At 43.7% G+C, this 21,104-nt stretch overlaps 1 long non-coding RNA gene across 6 annotated transcripts in view; it reads left to right on the plus strand.

Moving 5' to 3' along the window:
• The window catches only part of LOC134473176 (uncharacterized), a 61,049-nt gene that overhangs the window by 20,931 nt on the left and 19,014 nt on the right, over positions 1-21,104 (plus strand). For 3 of the 6 annotated variants that reach the window (XR_010043277.1, XR_010043276.1, XR_010043280.1), the window contains 3 exons: positions 3,775-3,988; positions 4,159-8,749; positions 12,094-12,195. This is a non-coding gene — a long non-coding RNA (uncharacterized LOC134473176). The remainder of the gene's footprint in view (positions 1-3,774; positions 3,989-4,158; positions 8,750-12,093; positions 12,196-21,104) is intronic. The other 3 variants (XR_010043281.1, XR_010043279.1, XR_010043278.1) reach the window with 3 other exon arrangements.

The raw sequence follows: 21,104 nt of genomic DNA on the forward strand, positions 1-21,104 counted from the left end.
AAATAGAAGAAATTGATTTTATATTCAAATGTTTTATAAATAAGAAAGATATAAATGCAAAGACCATGAAGCTAGACTCATGATAGTCAAACTCTCAAAATCAAAGATAAATTGAAAATGGACCAAGAATAAATAAACAATACACAAAAGGACATAGCAATGTAATTTAAACTATTTGTGGCTTCTCATTAGTCACAATGAATATTGGAAAATAGCGCAGCAGTGTTTTTAAAGGCTAATTATAAAAACAAGACAAATAAACAAAGTTAAAAAAAACCCACTCGGAATTTTACATTGAGTAAAAAACATCTCACAAGTATGAAATAGAAAATGCATAGCATTTTCAGATAAAAAGAAACTAAGAGATTCCATCACCACCAAACCTGTACCTAAAAAGTGTTGTTCTTTAGGGTAAAGAAGAAATGATGTCATTTGGAAACCCAAATCTGCAGGAAAGAATGAAGAACCCTGCAAATCAGAAATATAAAATTCTACATTTTCTCTTTAATTAAAAATGTATATAATTCTAAAGCAAAAATAACAATTACAGTTGTGGAGTTTTATGATTTATTTAGATGAAATACATGAAAAGTTTTGCACATAGGGCAATAAAAGCAGGAAATGGCCATATATGGTTGCAGACTTCTTATGGTATGAGAATTTACCCAACACTGACCCTAAATTTGACTCTCAATAGTCAAAGATGTGTATCGTAATCATTTCAACATTGTAATTAATGCAAATAATATCCAGAAAATTTAATAGAGACATGGAAATAAAATTCTGGAAATATTGAGTTACCTAAAAGAATTTAGAAGAGGAGAAAGGAGGAACAAAAGTTGAGAGGACATACAGAAAGCAAGTAGTGATTAATAGACTTCAATAAAACTGTGTCAAAAATGATATTAGGTGTACTCTAAACACTACAATGAAAATGCAGAGATTTTCAGATTGCAATTTTAAAAAGAAAGAGCCAGCTACATTCTATCAGCGAGACATAAATTTAAATGTGAAGACACAGATCAGTGGAAAATGCAGAAGGCCAAGAGAGCTGAAAGAGTATCAGCAAAGAACACTTCGAGATGAAACGGTGGGTGCACTGTATGACAAGATGATCAGTTCATCAAAAATGCATAAAAATCATGGATGTACATGCAGCCAATAGCAGAACTTCCAAATTCATAAAACACAAATTGGCAAATAAAAGGAGACATAGAACCTTCACAACTGTAGGGGAAGATTTTAAATTTCTCTTCAAGCAGTCCATATGACAATTTGAGAAGCAAAATACTGTATTAAAGATACAGAAGACTTCAACTGAACCCCAGCAAGCACTTCGACTTCTTTGGTTTTCATAAAATACTTCATCTAATAATGGCAGAATATGTGTTCGTTCAAGTGTATATAATGTAGCAAATGCTTGCATTCAGAAAGAAGGGCCTGAAATCAGAGGTAGGATAAACTGTTAAAGCCTGAAGGTTTAAGGAAGCTGGAAAAATATCATAATGCAAATCCAAAATAGGTAGGAAAAGGAGGGAGGGAAAGGAAATGAAAAGGGAATTAGGGTGTGTTATGTACTCTGTAAATGCTGCTTTACACACGTGGACTGATAAAGAAGTAACTGAGGGGAATGATGAATACGGTAATAACCAGCAAAGTAAAAAAAGACAGCAACAGCAGTGCTCCGGGACAAACACAGCGGGCGGTGTGTGACTCGACTGAGACTCATCCAGAGGGAGCTGGATTGTGAGCCCCAGTTGTATTTAAATTTCAAGCTATCTCTACATCTATTAAAGACGCTAACTTCGTTATTAAAGCCACTTGGCAAGGCAGCAGGGTCACACAGTTTTCCAGCCGATTTGTATCACTCATGCCCATGAGAGCTGCTACGTGCCGGGGACTCTGGGCTTGACTTTCCTGTGGCTCCACAGTGCAGCTGATTTTAGGTCTCTGCTATCTCAGAAAGAGACTGCCCTGGAGCGGGGAACGAGGGGTCCTGAGTTTCCCTGGCACAGCAGCACCCTGGAAGTGACTGTCCTCACAGTGCATTGGTCGGAGCTCACCGCAGGACCTCACGTGCTTTGGCAGGGTTGAAAGGTACAGTTTCTAACACTTCCAGGAGTGAAGGCACCAGCACTGGGTCAAAATCTCACACTGTCTGGGACATGGAACTGCTTTTTACCACTTTTGTCAATTGTTCAGAAAGTCTCATAATTATCTAAGCTGTGATTTCTGCAAATAAGGCTGGTTTGGTCTGAGTTGTGAAATTCTGTTTCCCATTAGCTTTTTTTTTTTTTTTTTCGATTTCATGAGCCTCTACAAAATTTCTGATCTGTTTTTAAAAGGACAGTTTTGCTGGACTGGATCTTCTAGTCATTCACCTATTTTCTGAAAGAGCAAGGCGAAACCAATGCCCGCTGTACCTTAACCCCTAGTCCCTGCTCCCACAGAGGCCTGCCGAGGTGCTCTTAGACTGGCGGGGAAGAAATGATAAACATTTTCCTGTTCTTTCGCTTAAAAGGATTGAACAAAACCAAATTTTGCACATTAATATAAAAATAATATATATTTTTAAAATCTTGAAATCATAGCTGAGTTCGTGTCTAGCAAATAAGTACTCTGTTATGGAACAGGCGAGCTGGTTGAGCTGCCTACAGTCATTCTCCAGAAAGGTTGGGAGGAACCATCACTTCCTTCAAGCAGGGGAACAAGGGGTTACAACAGATCCTAGATCGGAGGACCCTGATCTAAGGCCTCCCTTTTGTGATTCAGTAGTTAAAGATCTTGAATCTGAGCAAAATAGCCACCCAGTTAGTGCCGGGACCCCAGGCACTCACAAATCTGTGATGAGTGCTAAGCGGTTGGCAGCAGCAGGCTGTACCAGGGAAACAGGAGGAGCTGGAGGAGCTGCTGCAGGGGGTACCTGGGTGAAAGAGCTCTAGGATTCAACCTCTACAGGCAGCCCAGGGTTCAAATCCCATGTCCGCTTCTTAGCTTTGTGAACTTCTATCTTTCCTTTTGAGCTTAGTTTCTTACTCTTCAAAACAATGATAGGCATACGTATCTCTGTTTGTTTGTTTTTAAGTCTTTTTCCTTTTTATCGGTACCGGGGATCAAACTCATGACTGCCTGCTTGCAAGGCAGGCGCTTATGCCGCTGAGCTAAATCCCCAGCCCCCTGTTTGTTTGTTTTTTGTCATACGCAGCTCATAAAGCTCTGATGAGGACTAATTTGGACTATATCTGAAATATAAGAAATGTTCAATAAATCCAGTGAAGGTAACCAGGCTTCAGTAGGGAAATCATGGAAGCTTCTGACTAAAAATTACTTTAAAATTGTTGGCCCCTAATAAGTTTTCCTTAATATGAATGGTCACAGGCAGAAGCAGACAAGGGAGATTATATGGTGCTTTTCCTAGTGTTCGCTCTTACTAACTTGTTGACATTTTTAAGTCCGCATGCGCACGCACACACACGCCCTTCTCCATATTTTTCCTCTTTCACTGTTGGTAAATGCGTAACCCAAATGAGACTTGTTGGGACAAAGTGAAGTCCTGAAATAAACAGCGTGAACATCAGTAATGCTTTAATTTCCATGTTTCATGGTTATGCAAGCCCACTGCTCTGGAATTTCAACACAACCTTGAACCATCACCAACTTCAACTTTCCTCACACTTCAACCAGTAGTAATCGGGCCCTGCCTCCCTCCCCTGCCGCCACTGCTGGCATTTTCCTTGGTGCCTTTCCTTGACTGTGTTTAATTCTTCTTGGCAGCTGCAGGAGCTGATGCCAGACTCTTGTGCTGTCACGGCAGAGACATGACTCCCACTTTGGCAGCTGGACCCGCATGGAGACTTCCCTTGGGGAGACCTCTGCTCTTGATGGGGGCGCCCCTCTGCAACCGAAGTTGACTGTGGGGTTCAAGGGTCCGGTAGAACTGAGTGCAAACCATTGTTCATCTTCCTGTTTCCAAAGTATCACCAGGCAAGTTACTCGATATATGGAACCCTCAGCTTCCTCTTTTCTAAAATGAGAATAAAACTGTATTTACGTCAGAGCGTTGTTGGGGATTAAGCTAATTAGTGTAGATAATGTGTTCCTGGACGGTATTAAGCCCTCAGTAAATGTTAGTTACTGCTATTTCTGTTTCCCAGGGAGAGCCACTGCCCCTGTCCATTCACCCTTGGCTGCAGTGCTTGCAGCTCCATGGATAGCAGCTCAGGGTGGAGCTCCCGGGCTCTGGAGACGTCCCAGGCACAACACATGGCTCACTCCCATGCACCAGGCGTGTGCTGAGGCTGTGTGACAAACAGCGGCAAACTGGGTGGCTTAAAGCAACAGAGTCTACGGTCACAGTTCTGGAGATGAGAAGTCCCAAATAAAGGCATCGGTAGGGCTACTTTCTCTCTGCAACCTGTAGGGCAGATTCCTTGCTTATCTCTTTCAAATTCCTAATTTTCTCCAAGACCCACACCTTGTCACCTTTTTCCTGGATGTCTCTGTGTCTACACATTGCATTTTCATCTTTCAGTGTCTCTCTCCTCTTCTTAAAAGGATACTAGCAATGTTGCATGAAGAACAGTCTTACACCAGAAGGAAATCATCTTAACTACACCTGCAATGGCCTTATTTACATTAAGGTCACATTCTGAGGTTCCAGCAGGTAAGACTTCAACATGGCCTTTCCAGAGACACAATTCAGCCCACAGCCTGTGGGCTCTTTTTGTTCTCTGCAGGACCACCATTTAGTATTTGCTTGTGTTTGTGTTTCACACCATGGGGTTGCATTCAGGACCTGGCAGGAAGTGGAGGCCAGACATAACTTTTGATTGGCTCCCTTAGAAAGGGCTAGAGACTGATTGAGTTAGGACCAGAGGGCTCATTTTTCAAACTTAGGTAGACATCGGAATTGGCTAGCAGTGAGCCGCAGTACTGAGGACCCACCTGGAGTGATTTGGGGGAAAGCGGTTTGGGTGAAGCCTGGGTCTTTAGATTTTTAAAAGCTCCCTAGATGACCACAGGGTGCAGGCATATCTGCAAACCACTGGCCTGGAAGTACTCACAGTGAGCGGTGGCAGGTTTCCACTTGACTTAAAAAAATGAACTGAAGGAATGAGGCTGTGTGTTTATCCAGACCTCATGGGCCCAGCTGTATTTGAGAGCTCACACATTTTATTAGAATTCAAAATAGAAATATGGACGGTATATAGCATATAACATAAAACTTCAAGTGGAGTCTGGACAGTGCCCTTTCATCAGATTTTATATTTTTTGCAGTGAGACCTGTAAACATGTTATAAAAGATCTATATCAGTTGAAGTCGTATCTTGATGCCAAATGAGAACTGGCACTGAACTGTGAGAGAAATTTTTGGATTTAAATTCTTTATAGATTCATGAAGACAAGATGTAATCATAATACTCAGTATTTCAGAGCCAAGGTAATATGCATCAATATCATAGTGAAAGTATAGCATCCTAACTAGAAGGAAAGTGTGAAGGGTTTTGCTATACTGTGAGGGATTGGTCTGATCATCCATTTCTCTCACCAGAAGCAGCTCCCAAAGCCATATCTATACCTGCAGAGTTATTTACAAACTTTCTGTCAAAGCAACAAAAACATTTTAGGTTTTTGTTTGTGGCTACTGCTCCACTGCAAGCATGTACTGGGTGGAATCATGTCCCCTTGTTATAGCTAATGTCTAGATGCCCTCCCAAAGCTTCAAGCAGTCATGGGGGGTGGGCTTTTCACAGGTAGCTGGGTCTAGAGTATGTGATGCTGGGATAGAGGTGTGTGACTGGTAAATCAGCCCACTGATTGGTTTGGCGTAGTTCTACCTAGGATTAGGGGTGTAAGTGCTACACACTCCCTAGGGCAGGTACTGTAAGGGACATCTTGAGCCTCTCCACAAGAGGGGCACCATGAACTGTTCTCTGTGTCGCCCTCTGCCATGCCACCCTGGCAGAAGGTGGCACCTTGCAGTCAGCTGATTATGTACTGAAACCTCTACAGACTGTAAGCCAAACACTCTTTCCTCTCTTAACTTGGGTGTCAGGTATTTTGCCTCAGTAACAAGAAAAGTAACTAAGACAGCCCCCAAAGTCATGTCCTTTACCTAGCTGCAGCCTGCTGTGCACTGGCATGAGGAGAGAGCTGCTGCAAGTGTAATTTAAAATGAGATCACACTGCAGGGGGCTAACCCTGTCTCTAGGATGGTGGGAGAGATAGGCATGTGCCATATGAAGGTGACAGAGGACACAGGGACATCAACATTTGATATCAAAGGCAAAGATGGAGTTACCCAGCTGCCAGCCAGGGCTAAAGATTGTAGGTGACAGACGTGAAAAGCAAAGAACAGACATCATTCTTCTCTAGACCCTTCGGGGTCAGCATGGTCTGCTCCCTCAGATCTCAGACCCTTGTCCTTCTGCACAGTGAGGCGATGCATGGTGCTGCTGGAAGCCACCATGTTTGTGGTAATTTGCGATGGCAGCCCTACGACATTTACATTAGGGCATGGTGGTGGTTCTCACGAGAGAAAGAAGACTGAGCCTGATCTTTGTCACCATGCTGTGATGGGCTCTGCAGTGGAGAAAGTCTCACTGATCATTTTACAGCTGTGTGTATGTGTGGTGTGTACGCGGAAAGAGAGACAGAGACCCGAGTGTTGAAGCCATTGAAGCTGAATACATGTGCAGGGGGCTGTGGCATGGCCTGGGCATGGCTGAACTGAGAATGAGAAGACACCTCAGGGGCAAGACAGGCCACAGCAGAGGCCACCTGGAGACTTTCCGGATAGTTTTCCTTAATTAGCAGCCTCTGGTGCTCCCAGGGGTCCTTAAGCCCCGCCAAGATTCTTCCATTGTCCACTCAGCTCCTTGCTTGTTCTGATTAAATACGGGCTGCCTAGTGTCTCCGATCAGCCAGCTAGCAGAGTTATGAGCTCTGCTGAGGATCTCACTCCTCCTGCAGCCCTAAGAATCATGCGGGTGTCTCATTCCTTTGAGCCTTTGCTGTGCAGCCATTTGGAGAATTGGGGTCTAGGAACAGACTCAAATAACAGACAGAAACTCACTTGTGATAATTTTTTTCTTGCAGTACTGGGGATTAAACTCAGGGGTACTCTACCACTGAGCTATACCCCAACTTTTTTATTTTATTTAAGAAAGAGTCTAAGTTATCCTGGCTGGCCTCAAACTTGCTATTCGCCTGCCTCAGCCTCCCAATGAGCTGGTATTTCAGATGTGTGCTCCCATAGCAGGTCAAAGAAAAAATTTTAAACTAGTATTTTCATTTATTTCTAACTAGAGTAAAACCTGAATGAAGACTAAAAATGTTTCATGTAAGCTAAGAAATAAATTCATTCTACTGGTAGTTATTGAACTTCTCTGTGTAGATAACACACAGGAAGGGATAATTGCCATCATAGAATGTATAAGAAGGGGAGGAAATAAACAAATCAGTGACTAAATCAGAGCAAAAACTGATCTCTCCCCTGGTTTACTTCAGAAAAAAAGGGGCAGATAAACTGATTGATACAAAGAGATGCATGGGAAGCACGGAATAAAGGGAAACTTGCAGAGAGATCATCTAAAGGGATACTGGGGCAGAGCTGGGGCAGTTACCCTTCCGCCCCGCTTGATCTGCACCTCCTCACAGCTCATGTGCACCGTGCAGCCTCCCTGGAAGTCCCTGGAAGAGCTGATGTGCGAGTTACCCGCCTTGTCTCTTCAAGAGAGAAAGGGTGAACTGATGAGCTAAGACCTACAGGGGTGTAGTGAAGAGCAGCTTTTATGTTGGGCATAGGATGAGTTTGGGGAGCAGGTTGTCCCCACATTATAATAAGCCTGATTTTCATCTTGAGCAACTTATTATCATTCTCAGAGCCAGAATATTTGCATGACAATGTGACTCCCAGTGCTCATGAGGCAATGTCCTGCCCTCTATTGAAGCAACACTGTGCCCTTTTTTGGTTTACCTTTTTTAAGTTTATTGTTACAGTTTAGACATACATAATGATCATATCCATCATAGGGAATTTGTACCTGTACATGATATACCTTAGTTCCCCCTTTTCTCCCGTTACCAGAATCTCCCCTCTCTTCAACCCTTTTTTCCCTCCTTATTTACAAAACTTTGTTTTCATTTTATCATTTTTTCTCTTATATCTGCCCCCCGCCCCAGTCCCCTTTGCTTTGGGGAAATTTCTTCCTATTTCACAGTATCTATCCAGTATGCATTTTGGTTCTTATTTACACTTTCAGCGTCTGGAGTGTTCCCTTGTGCTGTTGAATCTGGTGCTGAAGGTAAGGCTGGCATTACTGCGTTCCACGTGACAGATGAGGAAGGTAAGTGACCTCCCATAACTGACTAGTGACAGCACAGCGACCAGCTTGGTCCCAGGCCTGGTGACTTCGGGCCCAGGGATGTGCATGTTGCCAGCCCAGATCTCTGTGCTCGATGGCACACGGCTGGGGTGAGGGCAAGCGTTACAGAAGCAGGACTTGGGATGAGCCCACTTCATCCAGAATAACTCAGCATCTTAGAACGTGGGGACCATGAGAACTTCAATACTTTCAGCCTCTGTTTTCTCAGGCCTGAAATGAGGCTTCTCCTACTGTCCTGGGAAGTAGACAGTGATTAATGATCTGATGGCCAAGGAGCCGTGATTTGAAGATGATATTCACAACTGGAAATTATTGTTAGAGGCAACGCATGCATCTGAAGTCATGAGCAGACCTCTAGCCAGGTGAGAGACGCTGGGCACGGAGCCACCTGCTGGGGGTCCCCTGCCATCTGCCACCAGGACTCCACTTCCATCCAGCAGCTGCGGCAGATGCTCCCTTGCCGGCTTTCCTGTCCACTTTGGAGGGGAGGGCGGTTGGGATGACAGGTGTGAGGACAGGCCACCTACGCAGCCTGTCACAGGCATTCCATGTGGGTGGCCCCTTCTGTGTCCTTCCTGGGTGCAGTCCCCATTCCTGCCACGACTTTCACAACCAAGAGCTAGGTCTGAAACTAATTTTGTCTCAGGCATTGTTTGGATGAAAATTTCTCTCTAATTCCTAATTTTGCAACTTATCACAGGATATGTGATTTGCTCATAGGAAATAATAAATCACCATAGCCATGCAAAACGATTTCCTGACATATTAATTGCCAGGGCAAAACACCACCCAATAAAAGGAAGTGATCTACCTCAGAGAACAGGAGTGTCCTGGCCTAACTGACAAGCTGATTAACTGAGTTCCAGGAGGTGTGGTCCCACCCACCTCCCGCAGGAAGAGGAAAGCATTCCATGGATACCTTCGAGGTGGAGACTTGCACTTCTCTGCAAACACAATTAATTCTCAGAAGATTTTGAAGGGCAGTTACCAGGTCTCGGTCCAGGTTAAAAAAAAGAAAGGGGGAAAAAATAATGATGAAGGAATTGATAGAAAGTACAGATATTACATAGTGGGTGAGTATGTAAGAAAAAAAAATGATTTAGGATAAACTGCCAAAGACTATTTTGAAAGCTGAAGACAGACAATTAGCAGGGATTTTTTCCCCCTTTAAACCAATACAGGAAAACTTGTGACATGGTTCCAGGGAGGGGAAGGAAAGGAAGGAAGAAAAAAACAAAGGAAGAAAGGCATTTTTATTATATGTCAGTGGAGCGAGGCATAACAGGGACAAAATCTGCACATTCACCTCTGATTTTAGAGAAAAAAAGACTTCGGAGGAAGGCTTTGTTCAGAGGTACACGGGGCCTGTACCAGCAAGAAAGGCGATAGATCTGGCAGCTTGAAGAATAGAAAGCTAACTATGCACTTAACCTCCAGTGATCTCGGCTTTTATCTTCCAGTTGGAGAGAGGAAAGACCTTCAGAATCAGGGTGTGAGTCTTAAAGACTGTATTTAAAGGTACAGAGATGCATGTGGGTCCAGTGGCCTCAAAGACATCTTTGTGCAAATTCGAACACAGCCCTTTGTCTTAGGGAGCACAGCCTCCCAGGAGTAGGGGGCTTTGACTTCATCCTCGGGGCCCCTGCGTAAAGCAGAAAGTGAGGTGTCTTACCTGAACACAGAGCGGCTGCCCACCAGGGCCCCGGGGGTGTGGAGGGGAGCATGCAGATTCTCTCCAGCAGCAGTCCTAGCAAACCCTGGAGCTCACTCCCTGTCAGTCAGTTTGGGACGCAGAAGATGAAACCTTTGTCCCCAGAGGAACCCCTCACTAGAGTGTCACCTGTGTTCCTCAGACAGACAGGCTGGAGCCCTTCAACTCTGCGTGTCACACAGACTAGATCCACAACTACGTGCAGCTTGGTTTTTATTTTTTTGTAAACTTAGCAATCGTTCTAACTTTCTCTGCTGCCTATAAAGAGAGAGAGGGAGTATTTCATTCATCTTTCCAAGAGTTCTGACTAGTGAGTCTGATTTAATGGCATGTGTGCGAGCTAATTTTATATGCCACTGGTTAGGCTACAGGTTTTGATCAAATATCAGTATAGGTGTGACTGTGAAGGTATGTTTTAGATGTGATAAACATAAAAATCAATCGACTTTGAATAAAGCAGTATACCCTTCACGCTCCCGTGGGCCTCATCCGATCTGTAGGAAACAACTAAGAGCGGAGGTGGAAGCTTCCTGCAGTGGGGATTCTCAGGAAGTAGGAACCCTTCCTGAGATTCCAGAACCCTGGCCTGAGCTACAAGGGTCAGCTTGTTAGACCTCACGATTACAGTAGACAATTCATGCTTAAAATCTCTCTTTCTACACACACACACACACACACACACACACACACATGGAACCATCTACCATTTGTCCTTAGGTAAGGTTCTCAGGAATAAGAACCCTGCCTGCACACATAGGTGGAGCAGCCTGGAGTCTTTCCTTCCTTCCTTCCTTCCTTCCTTCCTTCCTTCCTTCCTTCCTTCCTTCCTTTCTTCTTTCCTCTCCTTCAGCATTCTTTCCTTCTTTCCTTTGACCGTTTTTACTTCTTTCTTTTCTTATTACTTGGGGGAGGTGGTCATGGCGTATAAGACAAAGACTGTAATGCTCACCTTGCACCAGGGCAATCTATCCTCTCTTAAAAGGGGGTAGCAGGTTTTCTTCCTTGTTATTTCAGCATTCCTCATGGTAACTTGGTCCTAGATAGATATGATGGTTAATGCTGGTTGTCAACTTGACTGGGTGGAGTGGATCAGACACACTTCTGAGTGTGCTGTGAGCATGTTTCCAGAGAAGACTGGCATGTGAGGTGGTGAACCGAGGAAGAAAGGCCCTTGCTGGATGTAGCGGACTCCATCTAACAGGCCGGATGCCAAGATGAAATAGAAATCTGAAGGGGCAGCACGTATCTCCCCCTCACTCCTGCTCCCCTGAGGTGTGCATTTGGCTGCTGCCCTTACCACGCATATCATGCCAGTGCTGCAGCCTTTGGAAGCAGACTGTTACCAGCTGCCTTCCAGGGGCGGAGGGACCCTGTGCCCAGCCTAGGTGGCATCATTAGCCTTTATATTGTTTGGAGGCTTCTAGAACAGCAGGCACTGAACAGCCGGCTGCTTCCCTTTGCTCTCCAGCCTCCACACCCACTGGAGGATTTTCCAACCTCTGCTCTCATGAGCCCATCCAACAGATTCTCTCTCACACACACACACTCTATTGGTTCTGTCTTTTTGGAGAAGCTGAGCAAAGTGCTAGGCATGGGAGATTATAATACTTACATATTTAAAAGTAAAAGTATGAGAGATCTTGACTCTTTCATGCCCGTAGGCAGTCAAGGACTCCAAAAGATAAAGAAAAGCAATTAAAAACCCTGTTAGTAATTAAATAGGCTACCAATATGGCTTAATTTAAGGAAAACATTGTCCTCTGCTTACCCTAGTAGACAGGAGTTCAGTCTAAGTTCATCTGTGAAGAAAGAAAAATGACCAGTCCTCCCAGCAAGGACAACACAGTAGGAGGTCTGAATTGATAATAGCCTTAATGACCAACAGAAACTCTGCTGGTCACTCCCTCATTCTTTTTTTTAAACTTACCATTGTTGTGACATAATCATGTAGCTGATGCTTTTCAACTTATTCCATCTGTATGTTTATATTTGCAGAGTTTACTGTGTGAGTTCACACACCCTAGAGATCAGAGGTTCAGCCATTAATAACACAGAGGAAATGAGCGAGCTCCCCACGCCTTCCCGCCATCCCACCAGGTAGGCTGCTGGCCAAGCTCTGTAGTTGACTTTGTTTTGTGGCCAATCAGCTTCCAATGAGTAGGGCAGTCGTGTGGTGGGCTGTGTGTAATGAGCACCTCAGAAGGGGAATCCGTATATGACAGACACCCAAAGCTTTACAGAAAACATGCCAAAATTGTGCAAGACAACTTTTCACTGGACATGACCTCAGGCAATCTGATTATGGGGATTCCCGGGCCAAGCTGTTTTGAGAGTACTGTTCTGGGCTGGATTACAATTTATCTCGAATGCTTCTCCCTGCTGAAGTCCTTCCTTTTGATAGTTTTGCTGTTCTCAAGGAGTGTTATCCTTTATTTTCTGGAACAAATCTTCAGTATCAGAATCAGTCTCCAAAAAACAAGCCACGGGTAGAAGAGAAGTGACATAAATTTATGGGACCTGGAGAACAAACAAACAAGCAAACAAGTTTCTATGCTCAAGGATGACAGGCAGGCCCACAGTCTATGGCCAGGTTCTAAGATGTGAGCTGTGGGGACTGGACCCCACGTGAGTGCTAGGACCAGCACATCTCCAGTTGGGGACATGCTGTCAGGTCCCACTGTGTCCGTCAGCTTTCTCCAGTGACCTTGCCACTTGTTATGAAAAGTAAGATGAGATAGTCTGAAGGGGCTAGGGCAGCATTCTTGTGCAAATGAGGCACTGTCAGATTTGCTGGTGCTGACTCACACAGCTTGATGTTTTTGGCATCCCTGAAGGCATCACCTGAACATTGAGCATTGTGTAAGCCCAGACCTATCACTATTGTGCAAAAACAAGACTTCAGTGAGTGCTGCGGTCACCGCCACTCCTAATCATGCTGGAAAAAACCTGCAATAAGGACCAAGAATCAACAAATGGGGACACAGCAAATTAAAAATCTTCCGCGTGGAAAAAGAAACAGCCGGTAGAGTGAAAGGACAACCCACGGAATGGGGAAATTCTTTGCTAGCTGTTTCTCAGAGGACTCCTCTCTAGAACATATAAAGAACCCTTCCAAAAGACCCACAAAATAAAGGACCCCATTAAAAAATGAGCACATGAAATTAATAGGTGCTTCACAGAAGAAGTAGAAATCGCCAGTAAAGTCTGAAGAAATGTTTCACACCACGGGCCATTAGAGAAATGCAGATCAGAACAATACTGAGATTCCGCCTTCCTCCACAAGGAATAGCCATCATTAAGAAACCAGGTAATGCCAGCTTCTGGTTCACCTGGGAGAAAGGGGACCTGCCTGCATTGTTGTGGGAATATAAACTAGTACCTCCTCTACGGAAATCAGGGTGGGGAGTCCTCAAAAAGCTAAAACTAGAAATATCATTTGACCCAGTTTTTCCTTTCTAGGTATCTAGCACAGTGATACATAGAGACTCATTTATAGGAACACAACTTACAATAGCTTAATCTTAGAATTCAGCCATATGGATACAGGAAATGTGGTGTTTACCACAGTAGAACACTAGTCGGACTTAATGACAGACACGTTTATGTCAGTTGTAGGAAAATGGGTGCACTGAGGCCACAGTGTTCAGTGAAATAAATCAGACACGAACGCTTAACACACCTCATGGTTTCTTACATGCGAAATTTAAACTGTAAATAAACAGCAAAATATAAGACATACTAGGAAGTACCGAGATAGCTCTTTCTCAAAGGGAAAGAGATCAGGAGATGGAGGGGAGGAAAGGAAGGAAATCTGAAAATGAACAAAGATGTTTTATGTACACGCACCAGCTCCTCACAAGGAATGCAAGTGGTATGCATTAAAGCAGGTACCAATTAAAAAATAAAATTGAAACAAAAATTATACATGTGCACAGTACCCATTTTACTTTTAGCTTGCAAGGGCAAACCATCTGTGTATACAGACCTAGTATACGAATATATCAATATAAACTACAGGAATTCCTATTTAGCTACCTACTTATTTAGTGAGTTCAGGCTTAGGACCGAGGCACACTGTTTGGACTTACAAACTGTTTTTGGTACAGTTCTACACATCGTGTTTACAGAGACTCAATGTCTTTTCTATACAGCATACCTTCTTTACACAGTCCTGTGATTTTTGCTGATTGTACTGTACCTGGCACAGTACTGTGGTTTTATGTTGTTATACAGTACAGTCCTGTGTATATGAGTTTTGCAAATAAAAGCAAAGTCATAAAGTTGGTGTCGCTTTTGACCATCTCTTTGTTCTGAATACTGTAGCGTGCATACTTCACACAGTTCCTCATCTGGGAACCAATTAGTGTGACAACCTAGCGACATTAGTGAAGCTTGGCTGTTAAACGTGGAATGCATGTATATGAATACAGCCAGAGCTAATCTCTAATAAACATATTATTAAAATGTACTATGGAGATAGCAAGCTTTTCTATTGAAATTTCATTAGAATATAATTAAATCGATTTACTGAGGCACAGTGGTGAGACACACTCCAGGGTGTAGCTATGCTGGGTCACAGGCAAGGGCAGGCGCTTTGGCTACACACAGGGCATACAAACAGGTATAGTAACAATTCACAGGTGCCTTCACCTCACCCATTTACTCTTTGTGTTTTACAAATGGGAAAAGTGAAGTTGAAAGACGTGGGTTTGTGAGTTGCACGTGTGTACTGGGTTTCCAGGCCAGACTGAGAGCATGCTGTGGACCCTCGCTGAGGCTGTATTCCCCTGACCGAGGGAGGAGGGCAGGCTGTGAAAGAGGGAACCAAGAAGTCTAAGGAAACAGAACATGTGCAATGGTGCCGTGCTAGGTGAGAACAATTCAGACACTAAGTCCCCATCAAATCAATCACAGATATTTTCATATTATTGACAAATTCTAAATTACAGGCAATAGCAACACACCAAGCGTGCGTTCTGTGGGAAGACTGATACCAAGCACAAGGGCTGTAAGTTACTTTATCTTGTTGCCGAGGCAAAATTTCTGGCACCTAAAGTTGAAAGAGGAAAAGTTTTGTTTTTTTCAGCTCACAGTTTGTAGAGGTTTCAGTCCATCACAGGCTCACTCCAAAGCCGGGGGGCATGTTAGAGGGGCATAGCAAAGAGGAAGAGTTTGTGACAAGCAGGACAGGAAGAAGGCAACCAGCAGCGAGGTAGCAAGCAGTGACAACAGTCTTTTCTGCCCCCTGTATTTCATCCAGGTTATGTGCCCTGAGCGTGGGGAGCACTTACATCCAGGGCAGGGCTTCCCCTTGTCCGCACCTAGAATTACGCCAGAGCCATCAGTGGACCAATTCTGTAATCACACACACCTCTAACCTAGCATCACACCTGTGAGCCCAGCATCACATACTCCAGATTCAGCCGCCTCTGAAAAGCCTCCCCAATGATCCCGTGAGGCTTTGGGGGACATCTAGACACACGGCATGAAGCCCAGTGGGGGAATGAGGTTGGAATTAGGGCATGTGAAGGCTGGAGCGTCCAGTGCCATGACAGGGGATGGAGAGGGGGCAGTGGAGACAGGTTCAGGACGAGGCTGTCAGTTAGTGTGTCTGCATTTGCACTCGCTGTGAAGAGGTGGCACTATGTGGCTTAGAACTCGGGAGTGACATGGTTTGATGTGCGCTCTTCACGGGGACTTCTGTAAAAAGACTGCAACACAGAGTGCCAGGCATGGAAAAAGCAGGAAACCAGACAATCACTGCTGTCTAGGTGAATGATGAGGATCCTATCAGGGGAAGTGGGAAATGGTTGGATTCAGTGTGTTTTCTGAAAGTGGAACAGATGGATCCCTGGGTGTGTAAGAAAGAGAAAAATCAAAGATGACTCTCAGCCTTTTAGCTCCAGGACTGAGATAAATCGTACTGCCATTTTTTAACCTAGAGAAAATTACAAAAGCAGGTGTGGGGTGGGGGAAGACTCCGGTTTTGTGTACTTGAAGTGTGAGATGCTTATTAGATATCCAAGTTGAGTGTTGAAAAGACATTTAGGAAATTTGTTCCAGAGCTCAAGGGAAAGATAAAATCTGGGAGACATTGAAACACGTGCAGCAGAAAGAAGAAAGCAGCCCCCCAGCCTCCTCGGTTCTGCACAGCAGGAAATTGGGGCGCCTGCGGCCTGAGAGAGGTAACTGGTGGAAATATAACCTCTCATTGCATCCCACCTGTTCCCCCTTGTCCAAGCACCCTTGGAGATATCAAGAAAGATGTTATATGGGTGAGGTTTTCTGACGTTTTCCCCTCTTTAATTATTAAAGAATTCCAGATGCCTGGGTATTTGGAGGCAGTCAGATGGCAGACAGTTGGGTTTTGAATATAAAAGGCAATTTGGGCCATCTGTGGTACACACTCATGCTCTTTATAGAAAGAATGTTACCTGAAAGTTTTCACCAAGCTGTTTTAAACCAGGCCCATCTAGATAGAGAGGGAGTATCGGTTAAAATACCATATACCTGGAAATACATGTCTGAGCCTCAGAAGGGGTCGAGATCTGAATTCAGTGAATCTGGGCTTACTTAGATAGGTGTGGGGCTGAGCTTAAGGGAAGGACTGACAAAGAAAAGAAGATGGTTTTTGGAGGATATATGTGCTTGGAAATAACTGCGAGACAGAAAATCTGTGAAAAAGAAGACAAACAGAACTAAGTGTGGCTTCAGTGAGGGCAGCGAGCAGGAGCTTACATCCCCAGCAGCAGCTCTAGCAGGAGGGGCGCTTTCTACACTGAAGCCTTCAATGGGGATGAACTAGGCAAAGTTTATTTATGCTCATTTTTCTGTGTTTGCGGCAACATGCGGGGTAAGGTCACACCTTTGGGTGATGTTTTCACGGTAGTAGCTCTGAAGTTCTCTCTCTGGCTGAGCTTCCAGGCAGGAAGACTCCCATAGATAGAAAATGAACCAGGATGCCAGATCCTGTTCTCACGGCTTGCACGGCAGTGTGGAAATGGCACCCGCCCTCTTGATCCCATGCAAATGATCTAAAATAGGAACTCAGAAAGTCGGCAGCCCACACCCCGCCTGCACCCCGCTTTCATCTTCCTGTGTTTCCCTTTGCCCACTCCCGGGAGCCCTGGTCTAAGGAGGGTTCCCATCCTTCCTGACAACCCTTGAACTCTGGCATCATGCCCAGCAGTGAATAATAATCCAGAATCGCTTCACCAGAGAGAGTAACAAAACACAGAGACGACAAAACCAGACTGCTCTCGGTTCTGCGCGGCTTGCCTTAGTAAACACAGCCCACTCTGGTACCAGTGGATTTGCGTGTGGGGAATCAGCCTGATGCACCGACTTTTCTGCCTACATCCGCCTTCAGGGGATTTCTGCTGTGTCAAGAGGATTATCTAAATTAAAAACAAAAAATGAATGAAGGGAAAGTAAAATTTTGACTCTGAAAAATAGTATTATTTGAAATTTTCAAGTAATAAGTAATAATAAATAACTTCCAATGATATTTCTTAAGTAAATTAGGCCTCAGGTTTCTTGTGAAGCACCTCAGGTCAATGTACTATTCTTGTCATTATTAAGATGAATTTGTTGGGGCTGGGGATTTAGCTCAGCAGCGTAAGCACCTGCCTTGCAAGCAGGCAGTCATGAGTTCAATCCCTGGTACCTATTAAAAAAAAATGAATTTATTGATGATGTTGATTATTCTCTCACTGAAGATTTTCTCACACTCCGGGCCCAGGGCGGCTGAAAGGCGCGTGACAGCGAAGGGAGAAAATGCTGGTAGAGTGAGAGACGGTGGCCAGGCTCCCCCGGGTCACAGAGCAGATGTACCTTGCCAGCTTCCCACTCCCATTTTAACCTGTTCAGAAGCCCTCACTTCCAACTCCAAATCTCAAGGCCGCCAGCTGCATTGGCTCTAAGTGCCAGGTAGAGATATCCAAGCCCCCTGGGTCTGCTGGAGGCGGTGCGCCACCGAGCACATGGAATCAGGACACTTCCTCTCCTTCTGTCTGTTTCTGGCTCACTGAGAAATGAAGTGAATGAATGTATTTCTACTGAACTCATCCTGATCGCTCACAGATCAATATCCTATCAATATAGGAACATACAATGCTTTTCCTTCTTTTTTCTGCTTTTGAAATAAAAAGCATGCTGCAAGTCTTATTTTGGGTTTTAAATCCAAGCTAGGGATTTTAAGGTGGGTTGGTGGGGTAGAGTGTGTTCGTGTGTCATTAATTCTCACTCTATTTGGGGACCAATATATGCACGTAGTTCTGGACAGTGGTGCTTCTTCTTTGAGTGGTTTCTCCCTTGCTGACTTTAGAAAGAGCTTATCTGGATGTAAAGTTACTTAAATTGAGGTCTGTGAAGTTTAAAAAGATAAACTCAGTAAGAATTGCATCTTTTGATCTTAAATTTTCCTATCCGAGACTTGGGCCTTGCTTTCTATTAATTTGGTTATTTTGATGTCTTTCCATAAGGCTTTAAAGATTTTATTACATAATTTTTAACATTACTTATCAAATTTACTCTGAGAATCTTTTTCTCTACTCTTATAAATGAGAGAATGTGTTTGATCTTATCAGCAATAAATGTTTTTGCATAGAAGGCAAAATGATTATGCTTCGTAAATTGATATCCTGCCTGTGGCAGATTGGTTGGCTCTGCCTTCCAGAGCCCTGTGTGTTAAAGGCTTCACCTTCACCCCCTGAGAGACAGGGAGATTTTAAGAGGTGGTTCTCAGAGAACCCTAAAAGAGATGGTGGATCTCCAGTCTCTTCCTTCTCAAAGCCGAGCTTTGCTTTCCCACACAGCCCCACCATGAGGTACAGCACCAGGAGGCCACTAACCATGGGTCAAAGCCTCTAAAAGTGAGCAGAATCAAACCCTGTCTTTGTAAGTTGGTTACCTCAGGTATTCGTTTCAGTGGTGGAAAGCTGGCCAACCTCTCTGTTGTCTTGTGATGTTGAGAGGTTTTTCTCCTGATGTTTAGAAGCCAAAATGTGAGAGTGAGCTGTGCTTGTTGCCAAGGCTGTGCCATGATGAGCTCCATCAGGAAGGAACTAGGAAAATCATGCACATACATATTTATACTTCTTGATGTCCTGATGCATCAAGAGATTGGGTCAGCATCGGCAATTGGACTTTCACCTGTGAATGTGATGGATTGAAGAGGGTGAGGCTGCCTTCTCACTGTAAATGATTATAATCCTGGGCAACATTCATGAAGAAACTCTTTTTTTCATTGAAAAATAGTCAGTGTGGGGACTGTGGCCCCAGGAGAATGCGGATGGACATGGCAAGCCCTACTGTCATACTTGCACACAGGTGAAACCCAAGCAGAGAAGGCAGGGATGACAATTCCTCAGGACTGGAGTGCTGACATCCTCAGAGATCTTTGCTGTGGAGAAAGAGCCAGGCCAGCAGTAGGAATGCTGGGAAGGGTTGCAAAGAGGCTTATGTAGGAATTCACCAAGTATCCCAGGCCGAGGTCACAGCCGTGTGCATCATAACCAAAGACACACCAGCTGTAGATGTGACAGTCACCTCTGCTCAGAAGCGATGGGCAGTGGACTACACAGCATATGTACCATATGTGTCAATATTTATCATTAAATTGATGAAACAAAAATAAAATCAGCAACCAAGAAATCTGTGGCTAGAAGAATAATCTTCAAATAAGAGGAGAAAGAGAAATAATGGATTGGCATGGAACTGAACTCTAGCAAATCTTCAAAAGTGTTCCAAGCTGAAAGGAAATGATACTAGCAGATAACTTGCATGTGCAGACATAAAGAAAGAGTACAAAATACATGCTGTTCTTTTCTTTTAATTTATCTTAGAAATAACCAACTGAAAAAAGAAATAAGAATAACAACAGGCCAGGTGTAGTGGCACATGCCTGTAACCCTAACACTCTGGAAGCTGAGGCAGGAGGACTACCACAAGTTTGAGGCCAGCCTGGGCTACATAGTGAGTTCAAGGCCTGTTTAAACTACACCAATGAGGCCCTGTCTCAAATTAAAAAAAAAAAAAAAGAATAATGACAGCAACATAATAATATAGCCTGGCTTGTTAATGTATGGGTCCTTAAACTAGATTACATCACAAAAATGCAAAAGAATAGAAGAATGGAATTTTTCTATTGTAAATGGTTCATAGTTTTGGAAGATTGAAGCAAATTAGTGCAGTGGCTGTTTCAAGTGCACTGTGGTGATGTAAAGATGCATATTTTAATCACTAGAGTAATTACTAAAAATTAATAAAAAGTGGTAGAGCCAGCAAAAAGTTAAACAGGGCATAAAAGAAAGTATTAAATATATTGAATTATCCCCAAATGGAAATACAAAGACATACATTGCAAAGAACAGGATAGAAATAGAAATGTCATGATGATAGCAGGAATAAGGAAGCTGGTGTGTTTTAGATTTATATTGGAAATTGCGTATCTCAAGATGAGGCATATTCGCAGAAATAAAAAGCATTTTGGAATAATGAATGGGTTAATGATTTATAGTGAATACCATAGTCATAATAGTAAGAATGGATATATGCACTCACAGAGGCACAAAACATAGGAAACAAAATGGCAGAATGAAAGCAGAAATAGCAAATATATAGTCGCAATTGGAGAGATTTAAAAATCACTCTCCAAGGAACAGAGAGAAAAACAGGAGGAGGACATGTTCAGAGGCTCAACGCTTTGGGGTGAATTGCATTCCCAGGAGGAATCTACTCATCGACATGAACCACTGAATTACCTCAGAATTTAAGTAGGAGTATCAATACATTAAACCCTTTTTTCAGTGTGAAAGTTTTTAATTCGACTTAAACATTTATAGAATGTTATAGGCAGCAAGTGCAAAGTACAAATGCTTTGCCAGTGCATACGGCAATTTCACTGAAGTACACTGTTGAAACAGCTTTGCATCTGTCTAACCCTGATGGGACTGAATTATGCATGAATATTAATGCAGTGTTTATAAATAATCAAGTCATAAGGA

Source organism: Cavia porcellus, unplaced genomic scaffold (genome assembly GCF_034190915.1).
Source record: "Cavia porcellus strain 051 isolate PalLab524CR breed Dunkin Hartley unplaced genomic scaffold, mCavPor4.1 scaffold_26, whole genome shotgun sequence".
Taxonomy (NCBI): Eukaryota; Metazoa; Chordata; class Mammalia; order Rodentia; family Caviidae; genus Cavia; species Cavia porcellus.